The sequence below is a fragment of the Erpetoichthys calabaricus genome, chromosome 12 (assembly GCF_900747795.2).
Source record: "Erpetoichthys calabaricus chromosome 12, fErpCal1.3, whole genome shotgun sequence".
NCBI lineage: Eukaryota > Metazoa > Chordata > Cladistia > Polypteriformes > Polypteridae > Erpetoichthys > Erpetoichthys calabaricus.
The window spans coordinates 103,148,207-103,169,292 of NC_041405.2; the positions used below are offsets into that span (position 1 = coordinate 103,148,207).

The 21,086-nt window shown below is 39.8% G+C and overlaps 1 protein-coding gene across 2 annotated transcripts in view; it reads left to right on the forward strand.

Moving 5' to 3' along the window:
• Nucleotides 1-21,086, forward strand: part of lpar4 (lysophosphatidic acid receptor 4) — a 159,631-nt gene that overhangs the window by 83,600 nt on the left and 54,945 nt on the right. The window contains exon 1 of one of the 2 annotated variants that reach the window (XM_028815939.2): nucleotides 18,741-19,138. The exons of the other annotated variant lie outside the window; for it this stretch is intronic. The gene's annotated coding sequence lies outside the window, so the exon portion shown is untranslated. Of the gene's footprint in view, nucleotides 1-18,740; nucleotides 19,139-21,086 lie in introns of those variants that run through there. 2 annotated transcript variants of the gene reach the window in all.

The window sequence follows — 21,086 nt, forward strand, 5'->3', positions numbered from 1 at the left end:
GTTATTTAAAAACAATGAGCTGTAGTCACTTGCTTTTAATATCACTACATTATCTGTATTACTAATAAAAAACAAATTAAAGGCTAAAACAATATGCAAAAAATAAATAAATACAACCCTTCTAGTGTATGTAACTATACGACAAGAATGCTTTGTGCTGCTGATGATACAACTCATGCTTCTTGTGACATCCTGTTGCTAACAATACACACACACACACACACACGTAAAGATAACATATAAACAAACTCTGTGTGTGTATGGGTTTGCTCTGCAATGGACTGGCACCCTGTCCAGGTTCTGTTCCTGCCTTGTGCCCTACAGTATGCTCGCTGGGATAGGCTCCGGCACCCCCCCGTGACCCTGTTCAGGACTAAGTGGGTTAGAAAATGACTGACTGACTTCACATTGAGACAGCACCTTTCTAGGGCTTTAGATGACACCACCAGCTCTCCCTGACTAACACATTCAGCAGTATGTGGTGGTGACGGGGCTGCACCTTCGGTAACACGTTCTCACATCAGCTCTGCCAGAATACAGGCGATGATTATTAAAAATTAACCTTGTTTAATCATCTTAACCATTAACACATTTCAAAGGAAACTGCTTAGGATTGAACGGTTCTATGTTAGGTCACAATTCTTAATGGGCAGCACGGTGGCGCAGTGGTAGCGCTGCTGCCTCGCAGTTAGGAGACCTGGGTTTGCTTCGGTTTCCCCCCACAATCCAAAGGCATGCAGGTAAGGTGCATTGGCGATCCTAAATTGCCCCTAGTGTGTGCTTGGTGTGTGGGTGTGTGTGTGTGCCCTGCAGTGGGCTAGTGCTCTGCCCGGGATTTGTTACTGCCTTGAGCCCTTTGTTGGCTGGGATTGGGTCCAGCAGACCCCCGTGACCCTGTGTTAGGATATAGCGGGTTGGAAAATGACTGACTGACTGACAATTCTTAATTACATGACATCCTCACCTCTGATTATTTCAATTAAGGGGTTAGGATGGCGAAGCCTCTCCTAGGCAGCTTGAGGCCAATCCACAACAAGGCCCAATCATGAATGCTCCCAATTTAAAATTGTGGATTAATTTAACACACACATGTGAATGAGACAATGGGGTACCTGATAAAAAAATCCTGCATACAGAAAAATAAAATGCAGCCTTGACACAGATCACGACTGCTGGGCACAAGATAATGGGAGACAGCAGAGCTATGCAGTATTGTTATAAAAAGGTTCACATTAAAGAAAAGTAAATCTAAACAATCTGCACCTTTAAAATGGTTTCCTATAGTATAGTTAACTAAAGAAAATCTAAATTGTCTAATTAGCAGGGAAGGCTGGTGCCAGTGAATGCCACAAGAGAACTCAACCCAACATGTCCTGAATGTTTTACCCTCCTGCAATTCTTTGAGTCTTCTCCAAATAGTAAATCATTTGTATTATGTTGTGAAACATCTAATGCTATACCAGGTGCATCATCACAGACTATACTGGAAATGTTGAGTGTGATGAACAAAATAATTTTCCAGTTTGTTAAGTCAAAGCTTTTATTAAAGTTAGCAAAATAACAGAATGATACAGCAGGCGAGGATCCGAAGTTCTGGGCTTGAATTCCTGGGGAGTTACTGTCTGCATGGGGTCTGCATGTCCTCCCTGTTTCCCATTCAACACCCCAAACACTTGTTGGTGAGGTTAACTTGGAACACTAAACAGGTCCCATGGACTTCTGCGAATTTAGTGTCAAATACAAAACTTCATCAACAAAATCTAATGCGTATGTGTCTGACATCTTTCACTTGAATTATTTTTTTTCTGTTAAATGTGTGCTCAGTCAGAAACACTTTTCATGAATTATATTTAAGCTACAAATGATGAAAATAAATTAAATGTAAAAGGCTATTATTTAAAAAAACACAGCTGCAGCCCCCAATGCTCTGTAATTTCAATTTGCATAACAATTGTCATTATGCTCCCAGAATTCTTCTCCCTAAAGTGCTAAAATTTCTTTATTTCCTTTTAATTATGCTAGCATTTAGTTTTTTAAGCCTTGCACCTCACATCCCCTATTTGCTGCTAGTTTTCTTTTCAAGAAGATTATTTATTAGAAACTGTAAAAGAAACCAAGGACAACTATAAAGAGTTGGGGTGCGCTCCTGATCACCCCATATAACTGGATTGCAAAAAAAAAGCAAACTCCAGACGCAAGTTCAGAATTGAACTGACAAAGATAGCGGAGATTCCGGCTTTCAGTCCTCCATGTAGGATGAGGTCGGTCTGAGCGGATGAAAACCAGAAGTGACATCAGAGGTGATATAGCCGTCAATCATCCAGTCTACAGAGGGAGGGAAAGTCATTAGGACACAGCGCCAACTCTTGGTGTGGTGGTGGAATTACGGTCACTAGAGCCTTTCATGTACAGGCATGTGACAAGGCATATTAATTATCTTTGATTTTTTTAAACATTTCATTTTATTCTTAGTTGTTTGAGGAGGCATACAACAAATTGTTGTGCAAGTTACCAATATCATGTCCTGCATTATTTATTTTCACGTATTTAGTGGCCTCTGGCTATAGTTGCATGCCACGTTGTAGACCTTCTTCTACTCAGACGTTCATACAAGCGATGCTTTTACTACATGGGGGCACAAAAGAAATATCAATTTCTAAAACTGTCTTAATTGCCACTCCTCCTGCAAGCACCTTACCACTATAAGTCACTACACTGGGACTCATTCTAGAAGCTTCTTCCAGGAAATTTTGAGTCAGGACTTGCCCTTTTAAAGAAAGGGGGCTACAGCACAACACTGCCTTCTTGGGAGCCAGTTTGAATAGTTTCCCCCAATTTAAAAGACTTAGCACTCAAAACGATGCTATGCATGGCTGCCTTCTGATACCAGCTTCAGTGTATCATAGCATCTGCCATATGGAAGTCAAGTTAACACAACTTTAATATTCCACCATTGTCCATAGCAGTTCTCCTACCACTTAGCTTCTCCTTTTGTTGCCCACACGTCTCTGGTGTGGGTCTCCGTATTGTTCCTCATTGGAGAGGTCTCCACTGGATTACCTCATCAAAGCATATAGTATTGGTGGTGCGTTTCTGTGTCAAACCCCTTGTATTTCTGACTTGTACGTTTAGAGTGACCCTTCATTGTGAGTGCATTACAAACTGCACACGTCAAGGCCTCACCACATTTCCAACAGAGGCAGGTTATAATACCATCTTCTGACATGACTTTAACCATTGCTTCCATAAATGCAGATTGTCTCGATCAACAGTGCTGGGTAATGCTCCCATGATATCATTATGCTCTGCCCCTAAACCCACAACTAACTAATTAAAATAATGACCTAAGTTTTACTTAATTTAACAACACACACTGCATAACTGACAAGGAAAAGAAAGCCTTTTACAAACCGCTTATATTCAGAATGACTCATTTTTGAAAAAAACACTCTTTGTGTCTGGTCTGTGAAGCCTTCACTTGTCATACATTCACAAAATTCATGTTGCAATGAATTGAATGAGGAAACATCTCATTTGATGACCGACAGAATTAGAAAATTGGTGGCCCAGGGTTCTTTGGAAAGTTTTACGACTGCAGAACGTGCAATAGATAGAGACATCGGGCCAGAAAAGGGGAGAAAACAATACAGTGGAAGCCACCAGATTTATATGGACATTTTTTGTAACCAAGTATTTTAAATGTAATGCTAAACATCATAATTTAACAATCAGAATTCTCTACTGGGTGCCTAAGCATCTGAAGGAATTGGTCATTGGCACTAAACTCCAGATCACTTAAAGGCAGCACAAAGGTGAATCTTCAATCATCAATACAGTTTCTGTTCCCACTTATACCATTTAACCCCATCATTATTTCACCCAAACAGAAGTAAATGGCATATTTACATTTCCAATCTTTTTACTTGAAATTTAAATCATAAAAGTTGTTGCAGGCTTCTTAAAAAAATGTCTTAACTGGAAACCACAGGAAAGCAATTTAATAGGCAAACAGTCCCATCAGTCAGGTTCAGTGTCTGTCTTGTATAAAAGCCACAAAGTCGGCACTCTGAATGTGAACACTGCTGTTGCGTGTCTGTGTCGTTGGGTCATGGGTTTTTGGAATGTCCTGTGCTCAAACCTCACTGGGATAAAATGTACGCTTAGCTACTAGGCAATTTCAGATGTACAAATATCGGAGTAATACCCAGTGGCATTTTGCAGTTTATAATAATCTGTGGCTGTGCCTTATACTACACTGCTAGCATGTCACATTGTTGTTCTCAACTAAAAGGGTCCCAACACACCAATCATAACATTTTAAATAAAATCAGAGAAAAATCAAATACGCTTTACCAGGAGCTGTTCTTTAGAATAATGAAGATGTTTCTCAGTTTATAGTGTCATTATTGTCATGTGTATAGAGTACAGTGAAAATCTTACTTGCAACACACTGCTACTCTTCAGCACCTTGAAAATGCATGAAAATTAAATTTCAATAAAATATTACATTTTAAATAACCTTTTTATGGCATTTTTACTTCCTTGAACTACAACCTGTTTGCATTGAAAGAAATTCTAGATCCACCTGCAAGCCACTTTCTGAGTCACTGCCACCTCCAATCTAATTATTAATCTTGTAGCGAGTAGCACACCCACATTGCATTGCTCATAAGAAAATAAACGTGGAAACTGACACATTATTAGCTACATGATAACACTATCACATTTTATTTAATTTTTTTTTTGTTCCAAAACAGTTCCGCAAATCTAAAATGTGCCTTTGTCAGTGGATGCAAAAGTTAGATCTGTCAAAAATTTTAAAAAGAGACCATTTTTTAGATGAAAGCAGGCAGAGCATTGTTTCTATTTATGTTCACGGAGGCCCAAGTCCAGGATATCCCCTATGACACGGCTTTTGCTGTGGTTCTAAACATCCAACAGACGTGTGTCGCTTGTCCAAGAATAACTTCCCGTTTATCAATATCCGAGTTACCAGCTGACTTCAGGCGAAGTCGACACACACTTTTGCTGACAAGATGGGAAGCTCTATTTAACTCTTTATTCCTAGATGGTTTTCAAAGTTGGCAGATAAACACATGTTACTCTTCAGTAGACTTGAACAGAAAATCAGAATCGATTAAAATATACATAGACAAAAAGGAAGATTAGGACATGTAAACATAATATAGTAATAAGCAATATAACAACTGAGTTTTTTATAGTATTATGAATTTTAATGCAGAATCAGAGCGACATATTAGCTCAAAAATTAGTGTTGTTGCTTTAAAACATCGTGGAACTGGGTTTGATTCTAGAACATCCCACATATGTGTGAATTTTTTAATAGGTACTCTGGAATCCTTCCACATAAAAGAGACATAATAATAATTAATTACATATCCTGGATATGACTGTGATGGTGTCCAGCCCAGGTTTAATTTCTACCTCACACTCAGTGCTTCTGGAACAAGTTCTAATACTTAACAACCCTGTAATGAAAAAATGAAGCTTAAAAATGGATAGATGAATACTGATCAGTTAAGTATGTACAGTAAATGATAGCACAATTTTCCTGTCCCTGCTCTTTTTAACTGTTGAATTAGTAATTGTTGTTTGATATTCATTTATTTTCAAATCCTCCTAACCCAGTTTATGGATTATAGAGAACAACACAGAAAACAGCACTAATAGGGTGCTAGGCCATCACACAAACACCCACAGTCAGAGTGGGCACAAGTATCCAAACATTCACATCTTTGGATATAGAAGGAAGTGGAAGCACTTGAACAAAATGCTTGTAGATATGGAGGAAATGTACATGTACCACCCAAACAGTGACCAGGCTGGGTATCAACACAGGTCCATTAAGCTGTGACAGAAATGCACATGCCTGAATATCCATGGCTACTTGTGTGGGATATACTGTGTCCCTAATTGGGACTCATCAGTTGTATGCACCTTTGCTTCTACCTGTGAGTATCAAACCTCTGACGTCAGCGCTTGAGGCAAAGCCTCCAACGTTGCACCACAGCAGCTGTTTCATTTACAGTACTTGACAGGGTGTAGATCAGAGTATTATATCCATAGGTCTGAATCATAACCTGAGTATTTGGATTGTCACCTACCAGGTAATGCTTGTGGTTGGTCAGCCAGTCGGCAAACACTGCCACACCCTCTCAGTTCCCAGAAGCAGATCATATGCATAGAGTATCTGCCAATTAGGGTGAAACACGTGGCGTGTAGTCTTTTCAATTATTTGATAGATACTCTATAACATGCCTATGATATACTTCTCAAAACTGAGAGGGCATGGCAGATGTTGGTTAACGGGCTGACCAACCACAAACATTACCTGACAGGTGATTACCCAAATAATGAGATTGTGATTCAGACCTAAATATATATATAGGTCAGAAAATCAAAAGGCAATGCTATTTTGCATTATGCTGGTTTCCAACTTAAAGGAATGAGGCTTATTGGGCTGATTAGCCAGGGTTACTGCGGTAGCAGAGTTCTGTCTGTTGGGTTGCTCGTGCCAGTCGTGATGATTCTTTCTAGAATGCTCAGGTTTTTATGGAGGCTGAACCGACACTGTGAGGACAGAAGAAGATGACAGGGTTAGTGATAGCACTCCCTCTTGTCTCGGTGAATTATTACATATCTTGACAGAGTCTATGAGGAGGTCCTCCAACATATACAGTGCATCCGGAAAGTATTCACAGCACATCACTTTTTCTACATTTTGTTATGTTACAGCCTTATTCCAAAATTGATTAAATTAATTTTTTTCCTCAGAATTCTGCACACAACACCTCATAATGACAACATGAAAAAAGCTTACTTGAGGTTTTTGCAAATTTATTCAAAAAATAAAAAAATTGAGAAATCACATGTACATAAGTATTCACAGCCTTTGCTCAATACCTTGTCGATGCACCTTTGGCAGCAATTACAGCCTCAAGTCTTTTTGAATATGATGCCACAAGCTTGGCACACATATCCTTGGCCAGTTTCGCCCATTCCTCTTTGCAGCACCTCTCAAGCTCCATCAGGTTGGATGGGAAGTGTCGGTGCACAGCCATTTTAAGATCTCTCCAGAGATGTTCAGTCGGATTCAAGTCTGGGCTCTGGCTGGGCCACTCAAGGACATTCACAGAGTTGTCCTGAAGCCACTCCTTTGATAGCTTGGCTGTGTGCTTAGGGTCGTTGTCCTGCTGAAAGATGAACCGTCACCCCAGTCTGAGGTCAAGAGTGCTCTGGAGCAGGTTTTCATCCAGGATGTCTCTGTACATTGCTGCAGTCATCTTTCCCTTTATCCTGAATAGTCTCCCAGTTCCTGCCACTGAAAAACATCCCCACAGCATGATGCTGCCACCACCATGCTTCACTGTAGGGATGGTATTGGCCTGGTGATGAGCGGTGTCTGGTTTCCTCCAAACGTGACGCCTGGCATTCACACCAAAGAGTTCAATCTTTGTCTCAACAGTCCAGAGAATTTTCTTTCTCATGGTCTGAGAGTCCTTCAGGTGCCTTTTGGTAAACTCCAGGTGGGCTGCCATGTGCCTTTTACTAAGGAGTGGCTTCCGTCTGGCCACTCTACCATACAGGCCTGATTGGTGGATTGCTGCGGAGATGGTTGTCCTTCTGGAAGGTTCTCCTCTCTCCACAGAGGACCTCTGGAGCTTTGACAGAGTGACCATCGGGTTCTTGGTCACCTCCCTGACTAAGGCCCTTCTCCCCTGATCGCTCAGTTTAGATGGCCGGCCAGCTCTAGGAAGAGTCCTGGTGGTTTCGAACTTCTTCCACTTATGGATGATGGAGGCCACTGTGCTCATTGGGACCTTCAAAGCAGCAGAAATTTTTCTGTAACCTTCCCCAGATTTGTGCCTAGAGACAATCCTGTCTCGGAGGTCTACAAACAATTCCTTTGACTTCATGCTTGGTTTGTGCTCTGACATGAACTGTCAACTGTGGGACCTTATATAGATAGGTGTGTGCCTTTCCAAATCATGTCCAATCAACTGAATTTACCACAGGTGGACTCAAATTAAGCTGCAGAAACATCTCAAGGATGATCAGGGGAAACAGGATGCACCTGAGCTCAATTTTGAGCTTCATGGCTGTGAATACTTATGTACATCTGCTTTCTCAATTTTTTTATTTTTAATAAATTTGCAAATACCTCAAGTAAACTTTTTTCACGTTGTTATTATGGGGTGTTGTGTGCAGAATTCTGATGAAAAAAATAAATTTAATCCATTTTGGAATAAGGCTGTAACATAACAAAATGTGGAAAAAGTGATAAGGCTGTAACATAACAAAATGTGGAAAAAGTGATGCGCTGTGAATACTTTCCGGATGCACTGTATATATATATATATATGTCATGGTCACAGGGCTGTAGCCATAGGTACAAGACAGAAAATAACTGTTTATACTATATGCAGAATGCAGAAAGGCCCTCATTATGAATGTGCATCAAAATATAAGTTTGAAGTTATAATATCTTCATTTTCATGGATTAAAATGATTGTACAGAATTATAAAGTCAATCAGTCTTTGGAATTCAAAATCGTGAGGCTGTGGGTTCAGATCTTACAGTGTAGCCATGAGTGAGTCACTTCACCTGCCTGAGCTCCCACTAGATAAGTTAAAGAAATACAACCAATTGTATCTCAAATGTTATAAATTGCCTTGGATAGCGGCCTCTGCCAAATAAGTAAATGTAAATAGCAGCTTTTGAACTGGCATACCCTGAATTCTGTAGATTGAGAAATGGGATTGCATTTTGTCCTTTAACACTGAAAGAACTAACTACATCACTGTAAGCAAAAAACAAGGCTGTGGTATCATCTCTCAGAAATCCAATTGATCCCAGCATTAGGTATGCTTAATTGAAGAACCCCCCAAAAACACCTGGACATGACATACTCCTACCTGATTAATCAAATTCATGGCTGTGGTGGATACAGTGCTTAGGCATCATAAAACCCACATACACACACAAAGGGCAAATTTGGAGCCACATAAGATGAACATGTCAAGGGATGTGGAGGTACCATGAAAAGAACGATTTGCGCATGGGATTCAAACCTAGGACACTGCATCTAAGAAGCAGCAATAATAGCCACAGATGAAAACCTGTGCAAATTAAGAAAAAAAATATTTGTCATGTAACTATTTAAATTAGGAAGATTTTATAAACTGACATATTGCAAGCTGCCCCCTTACTGGTGCTCAAGCATGTGCAGTTAAGGTCTGTTTCTAGTTCACACTTTATTCATTATTACACTCACAACTCAGCATTTTCCTTATCAGAGAGGAAAATGACAACATTGTTCTGATTGGTTAGTGGAAATAGCCCACTATGTTTATTATACTGTATCATGTACTGCATATACAGTGGTGTGAAAAACTATTTGCCCCCTTCCTGATTTCTTATTCTTTTGCATGTTTGTCGCACAAAATGTTTCTGATCATCAAACACATTTAACCATTAGTCAAATATAACACAAGTAAACACAAAATGCAGTTTGTAAATGGTGTTTTTTATTATTTAGGGAGAAAAAAAAATCCAAACCTACATGGCCCTGTGTGAAAAAGTAATTGCCCCCTGAACCTAATAACTGGTTGGGCCACCCTTAGCAGCAATAACTGCAATCAAGCGTTTGCGATAACTTGCAATGAGTCTTTGACAGCGCTCTGGAGGAATTTTGGCCCACTCATCTTTGCAAAATTGTTGTAATTCAGCTTTATTTGAGGGTTTTCTAGCATGAACCGCCTTTTTAAGGTCATGCCATAGCATCTCAATTGGATTCAGGTCAGGACTTTGACTAGGCCACTCCAAAGTCTTCATTTTGTTTTTCTTCAGCCATTCAGAGGTGGATTTGCTGGTGTGTTTTGGGTCATTGTCCTGTTGCAGCACCCAAGATCGCTTCAGCTTGAGTTGACGAACAGATGGCCGGACATTCTCCTTCAGGATTTTTTGGTAGACAGTAGAATTCATGGTTCCATCTATCACAGCAAGCCTTCCAGGTCCTGAAGCAGCAAAACAACCCCAGACCATCACACTACCACCACCATATTTTACTGTTGGTATGATGTTCTTTTTCTGAAATGCTGTGTTCCTTTTACGCCAGATGTAACGGGACATTTGCCTTCCAAAAAGTTCAACTTTTGACTCATCAGTCCACAAGGTATTTTCCCAAAAGTCTTGGCAATCATTGAGATGTTTCTTAGCAAAATTGAGACGAGCCCTAATGTTCTTTTTGCTTAACAGTGGTTTGCGTCTTGGAAATCTGCCATGCAGGCCGTTTTTGCCCAGTCTCTTTCTTATGGTGGAGTCGTGAACACTGACCTTAATTGAGGCAAGTGAGGCCTGCAGTTCTTTAGACGTTGTCCTGGGGTCTTTTGTGACCTCTCGGATGAGTCGTCTCTGCGCTCTTGGGGTAATTTTGGTCGGCCGGCCACTCCTGGGAAGGTTCACCACTGTTCCATGTTTTTGCCATTTGTGGATAATGGCTCTCACTGTGGTTCGCTGGAGTCCCAAAGCTTTAGAAATGGCTTTATAACCTTTACCAGACTGATAGATCTCAATTACTTCTGTTCTCATTTGTTCCTGAATTTCTTTGGATCTTGGCATGATGTCTAGCTTTTGAGGTGCTTTTGGTCTACTTCTCTGTGTCAGGCAGCTCCTATTTAAGTGATTTCTTGATTGAAACAGGTGTGGCAGTAATCAGGCCTGGGGGTGGCTACGGAAATTGAACTCGGGTGTGATACACCACAGTTAGGTTATTTTTTAACAAGGGGGCAATTACTTTTTCACACAGGGCCATGTAGGTTTGGATTTTTTTTCTCCCTAAATAATAAACACCATCATTTAAAAACTGCATTTTGTGTTTACTTGTGTTATATTTGACTAATGGTTAAATGTGTTTGATGATCAGAAACATTTTGTGTGACAAACATGCAAAAGAATAAGAAATCAGGAAGGGGGCAAATAGTTTTTCACACCACTGTACATTGTGTCACTTCATGCTGACTAATCCTGCAGTCTGTCCAATTTTCTTACAGTAGTGAAAATAAGAAATCATCTTATTCTTTCATTCATTGCCTGAATTTTATTTAAGCTTGAAAAATCTCTTTTGTAATTGCCAGCTTAGAGATAGATATATGGTAACAAGACCTTTAATATTTTCTTTATAAAAAAACACAGTATATACCTGCATATGAGGCGCCTTGTCGAGTGTCTGTTCTTGCCTTGCGTCCAGCTCCAACTGGGATAGGCACTGGCACCCTGCGACCTTATTCAGTAGTAAGTGGTTTAGAAAATGACTGATTGACCTGTATATCATTAAAAGGAACATATGTAATGCATGGCTGTATGGAAAACCAAACAAAGATTAAAGCTAGTATACTATAAATAGTGTTTTAAATGGCACTTGCTTTAAGAAAAGGCACAAATACTGTGTATAGTGAATGGCGGCCAGCACAGTCATACATGTGGTCAGCACTGCCGTCTCACTGCTCCAGAAGATCGGCTATAAATATCAGCCTAGTCACTGCCTGTGTGAAGCTTGCATGTCCTTTTTTCATCTATTTTTGTCTTTCTTAGGGTCCTCAAAGAGTCATGAAGGAACTGAGAACATTTTATATCATATTAAAACAATAGAATGACATTGATGCTTAACAATGCATTGCTAGTGCAACCAAATGAAAGAGAAGTTTTACTCTGTACCTCAGTAATGAGAATTTTGGTTCCTCATTCAATTTTTAAAAAAATCCACATTTTTTTGTCATTCTTTCCTTCCTGTTATTTACTATGTTGAATGGCAGCATTATCCTAAGCTTATACTTTTTTCAAAAATAAGAACTACTGTATTTCTGCTTAGCTTCTCTAAAGTTTTTTTTTTTTGCCAATGTTTATTATGCTTCATTATCTAATATTATCACTCTGCTTTGTTTTTACCATACACAACATGCACTTCACGTGTTACATTTATTAATGGGTATCATGAACATCTATCTATCTATCTATCTATCTATCTATCTATCTATCTATCTATCTATCTATCTATCTATCTATCTATCTATCTATCTACCTACCTACCTACCTACCTACCTACCTACCTGCCTGCCTGCCTGCCTGCCTGCCTGCCTGCCTGCCAGTTTGTCTGTCTGTCATCCTTATATGTCTCTATATCAGTCTAAGAACAAGATACAAATTGTGCATATTAGGTGTTACAATGGATAACTTTGGAGGTATTGCTGTATTCCTCCCAAGACATGATGATGTGGTGGCTACCACCCTCCTTTGTCAGACAAAATGTTACTGTAATTAATTTAAGAATCCATCTGAGCAAATCTGCCATTTACCACATTCTTTTATTTCATTCAGGAAGTTTGAATGTGTGTATTGCCACATTCTGGCAATTATCACTGAACGGCTTGACAGTCTCACACCAACAAAAAAGTTAACGTTCAATGGATTTCTAGTGATCCCAGGCAGCACTTCATGTGGCAAGCATTATTGTGATTCTGAGTGTGGCTGGTGAGCACAGGAACCAATGTAGTCTGGAATGCATGCCTACCAAGGAAGAAACTGTAAAGTTGGAAGAAGGAAAACATAAAATATGAAGTTTTAAGAATTAAGTCAGGACAATGGATTCTTTTGATGAAGATCAAAGGATTCAAAACATAAAAAATAAATTAAAATGTATTTTTGGCAAAAAGGGAATGAAGTCCAGGAGTCATGAGAAAATTAAGCAAGTTGTGAGAAATTTACTATGCAAATATTGCACACAGATAAGGCACAATAAGATGCAATGTGAGTCCTCTACCCAACTACCTATGTTTGGTTGGGCTCTGTTCTGTAGATTTTCTAGATAAGACAATTTATACATTTAACACAGAGGATTTAAGAAAACAAAACAGTTATCATGCCATGCTGGATAAGAAAGCGAACAACAAAGAAAGGCCTTTTTAAATAAAAGGCGATAAAGAGGTTATCAACAAACACAAAGCCAAGCGGACAATTCTATTTGCTGATGTGATGATGATAACAGCTTGGAAGGGAGTTTCCTATCAGTCCACATAAACTCTCAGAGGAGACACAAGTAATATTAGACCAGCTGGAACTTAAATTAAAACCTCTGAATTCTTCTTTTCTTAAATTTGATTTGGTTATAAAGTAACCCAAAAATTAAAAAATATAGTGGGAGATTGTTGCAACACATTTTACAGTTTTCTTCACTCTTGGGATGATTAACCAACATTGAGTTTTCTTGTCTTTCCTGGGAATTTCTGTGAGTTAATTTGTTTTCCAGAGTTGACTTTCACTCAGAAAAGAATTTCACTGTATTCGGTTCATGTTAAAATAATGCTGAGCTTGAAAATGGAAAAGATGAACTTCTCTTCAGATTCCTTTTCTTCTCAACTGCTGTTAGTTGAAAAAAAAACCTCATCGTGTAGATTGGGCTCTTTCCTCTCATCCTTTCCACAACATGCTTAATCCAATTGTAGCGTTGTGGGGAGCAGAAACTTTCCGTGGCAACATCATCCACACATAGCAATCACCACTCTAGGTCAGAGGGCACACTGACATGTGCAGGGCCACCAACCAGCCTAACTTGCCCATGTTGACATGTGAAAGGAAAGTCAGAAAATCTGTTTAAAAATCCATGCTGACACAGAGAAACATATTAACTTCACACAGAAGCACAGAGATCAAAATCGGGCTCCTGGAAGTGTTAGGCAGAGGCATCAGCTACTGTGCCAAAATGTCATCATACTGATGAAGTGGAATTAACAGAAAGAATAAGTAAAGGGAGAGAAGGAAAGACGAATGACACAGCAAGGGAGGGGCTACAGGTGGACAGAAACAATTCTGGGAAGGGGTGGAGTACATGTTAGATTCAGGTTGGTCAATCTTAAAATTATACTTCAAAGTACACAATCATGATATATTACACAATCAACTTGAAGCAGAACACTGCGACAGAGGCATTCAGCTATCTACAAAACAAAATACACAGAGCCATAAACATAAAACTATGGAGCCTCAAGTTTGAGAGATGCTTATACCGTGAATAATATCAGTCTTTAGCAATGCATTGAACATCTATGATTGTAGTTGGTTGTTGCCATTTTGCAACATTTCGTTAATTTATGGAATCTGTTCAAGGTGTCAGTCACAATGTCTGTTAAAAGTCTCTTAAGCTTACACTGTGTGTGATTAGTTAAAAAGGACAGGCAACTTTTAGCTTGTAGGGCACAGTTTGGAACTGCCAAGGCACTTGAAGAAGCTTGCAAAAGGACTAATACAGCAAAACTTCATTTCACATTGCTTCATATTATACATTTGTATTGTTTTTAATGCCTTATACTTTATAAATCCCTGAGGGGGAAATTGTCTTTTTGTGTTTATTAGCTAATCTTTTTGACTATTTCAAATTGTTTCCAAAAATAATATATTACTTATTTATATTTTTTGTCCGATGTTCAGAGAATACATTGTACCATGAAGCCAGTGTAGCAGTGCATATTATATGTGAATTAATTGCACCATCTTGTGCCTAGTAAGCATGTATGGGGGAGGTTGGGGTAGCATCAAAATTGTACAAAAAAAAAAGTAATACTTCTTAACTGCCAAAAAATATTTCCTTTTTCTTAGGCTGTGAAATAAATAAAATCCACCCCCTTTTTCTATCCCCACTTGAGCCCCCAAAGGTTTGTGATACAAAATACCCATTGTGCCACCACATCACACTGTTTAAAACTCGCATGTATAGTAAATAGCTGAATTAAAACTAAACTTGTACTTTACTATGGGTTTCTGTTACTGGGTTGCATGCAGCACACCGTTTTCTGCTTGAGTGTGCTATTGAGCACTGCGAACGGCCAACGTGCTGTCCATCATGTTTGCTTCTTGCCCTGAACCCAGTGCTTCTGCGATAATCACTGCCTACGTGTGACCCTAAACAGGTCGTGAGCACGCACTGATTACAGCGTGTTGCTGCCCCCACCACATGATGAACAACCTGGTTTGGAACCCAAGTTTAGATGTGCAATGGTTGACACCTCAGCACCACACTGGAACAGTGTTGAGTTGTTTCTTGATATTGGCTGGAGTGCCAATCCTGCCACCAACCCTGAGTTTTCCCTGCAAGTTGGAGGACCTGTTTGCAGGGATGGATGCAGGTTAACATCATACCCAGGATGAAGCAATTAAAGGTTAAGGGTCTTGCTCAAGGGCCTAATGCAGTAGAGTCACTTCTGGTGTTTAAGGGATTCGAACCTCTAGCCTCAGAGCCACCACTCCGCCCACCCTAAACAGGGCAGATTAATTTTACCTCACAGTACATGTAGGATTAAATGTACAGTATCTATCTATCTATCTATCTATCTATCTATCTATCTATCTATCTATCTATCTATCTATCTATCTATCTATCTATCTATCTATCTATGGTGTATATACAGTATACACATATATTCACACAAAATGCAAAGTTGACCGACTCACTCATTAAAATTTGGCACAATATACAGCTAGGGCAGATACCCACAACATTTTGACATATCAACATTTAAGGGTAAACACACATTAGAAAAAAATATAAATACCCTGAAATCTCAAAAACACCGTGATGGATGTGATTGAAATTTGGTGATGTTAAAGAAAGAAGAAAAATATTATCTCTCCATATTGTTGGTAATAATGCTTTTACAAGTGGACTATTCTTACGGACCACGTTCATTTTTCTACTCAGCAACTCAAAGGAAAGGAAGGAATTGCACAGAGAAGTGGGGTTACTGCTATGTACCACTACACTCCGTTTCACAAGACAGAAACAGTGATGGGCCAGTACAACATGCTGGCCCTCTTCAAGCCCTGCGCACAACACAAGCCAGGAGTGATGGGATGCCTTGGTACGTTTAAATGTTTTCTCAGCTCAATAAAAGAGCCCCTTAAGGACAGAACGTACCGGAGGTGGACACCGCAATTTTTTTTTTTTTTGCTCCATCTCTCCCCCACCAATTGAATGTTAGTGTAGCACCATGCTCCAATCACCACCTCGATCGACCAAAATGTTGTCGTGTAAAAGTAATAACGAAAGGCTAGAAGTAGCACAATGCCGACTAAATAGAGTATTGCCAGTAATTTGGTCTACTTCATGCACAAGGATATTGTACATAGTTCACAATATTACTTCTTCTGTTTATTTCTGTACAATTCTTACAGCGCTCAATTTATTGTATGTTCAGTTTGTAAAACTCAATGTTGTATGCAATACATTAAAGTAAACAACAATTCAACAGTTCAATTTATATTGCTTTTGAAATAAACCCTCCAAAACTTTTTGATAGTATAATATTACAGTTCAAAGCATGACATTTAATCCTGATTGAAGCCACAGGGTAAAATTCTACTTATACCCTAAATTTCCATTATTCCTACTAATTTAGCCATTTGAATTAAAAATAATAGTTTTCTGTATTGTACTGTATTTTTCCAATGACCACCACGATGACACCTACAGCGGTAATCAATATTTTTGCAAAATAATACAGTAATTATTGCAAAATTTTGCAATTTTTTAGGATTACTGCAAAATAATACATTTTTGAATGGAAAGAATAAGCTTTCATATAATCATCCATCTCATATCAAAAAATATTGTATTGCCTCTCTTTTGCTTGCCAGAACTGACCCAGTGGATGCCTTCTATTTTACACTGTTCTTCTATGCAGCGCAGAATGGCCTGCTGATGCCATACTAGTAGCAGTTCATACAAGTCTGTGGATCCCCTGCTGCAGGCTCTGAAGCTGCTTATTTGCATGATGGAAGGCCAGATGGTGACAGATGGTGATATCATTCCTAGGCTGATGTAACTTGTTACACTGTTAAATTGTTTTACCATAAATATACATATGCAAGATATGAAATCCCTCATGTCTTTTCTCCCACGTCCCAAACAATATGCTTAATTATGAGTTTGGCTGTGTGCATGCATGGGTCATGCAATGGACTGGTGCCCCATCTAGTACTGGTTCCTGCTGAGTGTACGGATGTTTAGACTACATGTCCTCCGTGGTTTTTGGATTATGTAACTCTGGTATATATGTTACGTTAAAACTGAATATGTGCAGAGTCTTTCATGAAAAACACAATAGCTGCGATGGATTCAGCTAAACTACTCGGCAGTAGGGGCGCCCGCTTCTGTGAGTCTCATAAACGAACCTTTCCTCGCCATTTCAGACAGACAGGTGGAGCTACAGTATATGGCTGCCTTAACCAATAACATAATTTAAATTAATATTAAAGCGGCTTAATCCCGAATAAAGCACACTGCGATGGGGAGGTAAGGGCGGGTCACTGGCAAAGTCGGAATTAGCCCGTCCATCGCTACATCGAACTCCTCCACACACATAAACGCTCGCACGAAACCAATTTGAATTTGATCATCGTAACGCGCACATTATTAGGTTTTGAAAGAAGTACTGGAGAAAAGCTGGCGTATGCACGGCGCCATCCACAGCGATCGGGCGAGGTATACAAAGCGAGGACGCTGGATAATCAGTTACGCCGTAAAGCATACATGTTCGTGTGTTACTATCTGCTGCAGACGAACTCACGTTTATCTGTAGAACTGCGTTAAGCCGAGGGGTTTGCACCTCTTAGTACTCCTCGAACTGTTAAAAGTGAGGCTTTGCTTCCAGGAAAATCGATGCCGTCTAGAGGAGTTGGAGGTTGCGAGCATGCACTGATAACACCGCGTTGCCGCACCCACCACACGACGAACCACCTCAGGATCCTAAATTAGGACCCGAGTGCAGTAGTGGAACGGGTGACACCTCAGTACCACACTAGTCTAGAGTGGCGTTTTAATTTGCAGCTTAGTATACTCGTCTACAACGTAAACAACGACATGAAGTTTAAAAAATACTAAGATAAATTCTGAACAATACTTTAATAATGAAAAAAGAATAACAGTCATTCATTAACGTACCCACTTAGATCAGATAGATGGATGGTTGGGTGGGTGTTGAGCCTGTTGCGGCAGCATCGATCAAAAGGCAGAAAGCAGTCCTGGACGGAGTTCACTTGCAGGACGCATTCAAGCACAAAACCACGCCGAAACAATTCAGTCTCCATCACTGGTGCAAGTCTTTAAAAGGTGGAGAGAAACTCGAGAACACCGAGTAAAATTCACAATAACACGAGAGAACGTGCAAAACACAAATATATCAAAAGCAGTCTCCAGGCGGAGTAAAGCAGCAGCGCTAAAAAGGAAGATTAGAAAGACTAGGCTATAAAGACTTTCACTGTGTACTGTACACGTGATATGAAGGATTTACAAACCCACATACTGTAACATTCCATCAATTATTTCATATTCTGCATGTTTTACACTCACCATCTGCCTATGTGAGCGTAAACAGTCTATTATCTGCTAAACTCTGCATATGTATATTATTATTATTTGAATTTATTATTTTAATAAATTCAGATAAATTCATGTGTGTGGTGAGTTTCAGACAGAAGTTACTAATCTTCTGATCTTACAGTCTAGCAAACAGATGCTCACGGTGTATCATGGACGCAGGGCGGGCTCTCCCTTGCTAATCACCTACTCCTTCCAGCCCACTGACAAGTATTTCCTAATAATGACCCCCCACCCCCCTTTGCCGTCCCCCCTCCATCATTCGATTTTAAATGACCCTGAATTCCTCCGCCCCTTCGCAAATCTGCAATCAGCGCAGCGAGCTCCACGATATCCAGCGGATGCCGGATCTTTTCTTGTCCCGTTCGCTGTGTATTCAGAAGAACACAGCACTGTCAGTTACAGTAACACCGAGTTCGCGGTTTGTACAGTGCTAAGCGCGTGGCAAGCTGCCGGGGAATGAGTCGTCTGTTTTTCTTTTGATTTCCTTGGGTACTTTTGAACTCAACTGCCTGGATTTTACTTCGGCTGAAGGGTCTGCATGTCAGAATTTGGAGAAGTGAGGAGATATGGGAGACAACGGGTTTATGCGCCGGGGGGCTGTATGTGCCGGCAGCTGAGGACAGCGCTCTGGGGCAAAGACGAGATCGGCGAGTCGAAACAATGTTGCAGTGTTGTCGGCGGAGCACGCGGTAAGTGCCGCGCTAATGCGAACGGAGAGAATTGCTGGTTTTTGGCGAACTAGACGATCCTATAAACATATCCTAACGGTTTTAAGGTTCATTCACAGCAGAGCATTCCGGTGTAAACCAGAACCGCAGAGCTGCGGCTTGCCTATGGATTACACCACCTATACGAAGAGGTCTGACATATTTATTGTTCTCCTGGACTTTTTCTTGTGTTTTTAATTGCCTTTATCGAGATTATAGACGGATTCAGTTTAACAACTTATTATCAGTACACGATGTTGGGTTTGCATTTATTTTCAGTTTACTAAATGCTTAGTTTTATTTTTTATGACTTTTGACATGCTTCGAATTCGGCTCTGTCACTGCGCTTGGTTCACGATTGCTTCGACGACCGCTAGTTACTGTTACAACGAGTAATGGATTTTCCGCTTTTTTCAAATATGAATCACCAAACTGTCAGTTTATACGTAATGTAAGAACTCTAATTTTAAAGTTCAAATAGTCGCCATAATCTAAAACGTCCAATACGAGGCAGTTTTGTTTTAATTTCCGAAATCAGTAGGCAGGCGCTTCTGTTGTAGATTATTTTTAAAGTGAAGTTTGTAAAACAGCTAGTATTTATGTTATTTACTTAATAATAACATGTAAGAACATTCAGAACAATCCGTGCAAAGTGATCGTTTGTATAAAAGTTCAGTATGCGTGCATGTGTGCGCATGTAGGGTGGTATGGCGGCGCAGTGGTTGACTTACAGATCCAGCGTGCTCTACGAATACCACACCTGGTTATTGTCTGTGTGGAGTCTGCACGTGTTCCCCATTCCAGATCATCCTGCAGGTACTCCAGTTTTATAATTTATATTAAATTAGTTATGCATGGGTGTGTGTTTGAGTACCCATGTAATGGCACCTTGTTCAGGAGAATAGACTATCCTGTATTTTATTAATCAAGTTTGAGAATTTTATGATATGTATGTATGTGATGTATGCATTATTATTGTACAGTATGTGCACACTTAAAGTAGCAACTGCTGTTGAATTCTTTTTTCTTTTCTGAATTTAGCGCCCAAGATTCGAACACCATACCTGGTTGTTGTTCATGTAGAGTTCGCATGTTCTGCCTGGGCGAATGTGATTTTTCCCCACACATTTCTACAGATATAAGGGCTGGGTGGATTAGCAATTCCAAGATGTGCCTGTGTGACTTTTGAGTGTGTGTGTAAGTGGGCCGTATGATGGATTGAGCTGTTTCCTGCCTTGTGCCCAGTTCTGCAAGGACAGGCTTTGGCCTCTCATGGCTGTGAAGTGGATCAAACAGGTCTGTGAATGTTACATTATGTAATACGCAAATGCAAACACTTATATACAGATAAATGCGTGTGATATATGTAAGAAAAGTAACATTTCTACTTTTTGCACTACATTTCAAAGCTTTGTCATTGGGTTTGTCTGCCAAAAGATGTAATTGTGATGGCATTATAAATTAGTTTTCCCAAAATTAGAATGAAAACTGTAAGTGGAAGAGTCAATCTCACAAGTGACCAGTTAGTTATTTGTCACGGCTACTTTAAGTACTTCTGAACCTCGACTCAGTGTTATTTTGGTAAGATTAGGGTTGGCGAGCTTTGTTGGGCTAAGTGGTGTTTTCTTGTTATAATAACATCCTCAAATGCACATCGTCTATTTCAGGACCACAGGGGGTTGGAACCAATCCTGAAATCAAAAGGCACAAGACAGGAATCAAGTCTAGGCAGGGTAACAGTCCATTATAGAGCCCACTCATGCATACACCCACAATTTAGAATCATCAAGAAAATAGCACACACAGTTTTAAAAAGTGATCATTGAAATGAGTACATTTACTAATAGAAAAGCTGCACAGGAATAAGCTGCCAACTGCATACAAGGAGTGAGCATGAAGTTCAAACTGAGAGCACTGGATCTGTTAGGGC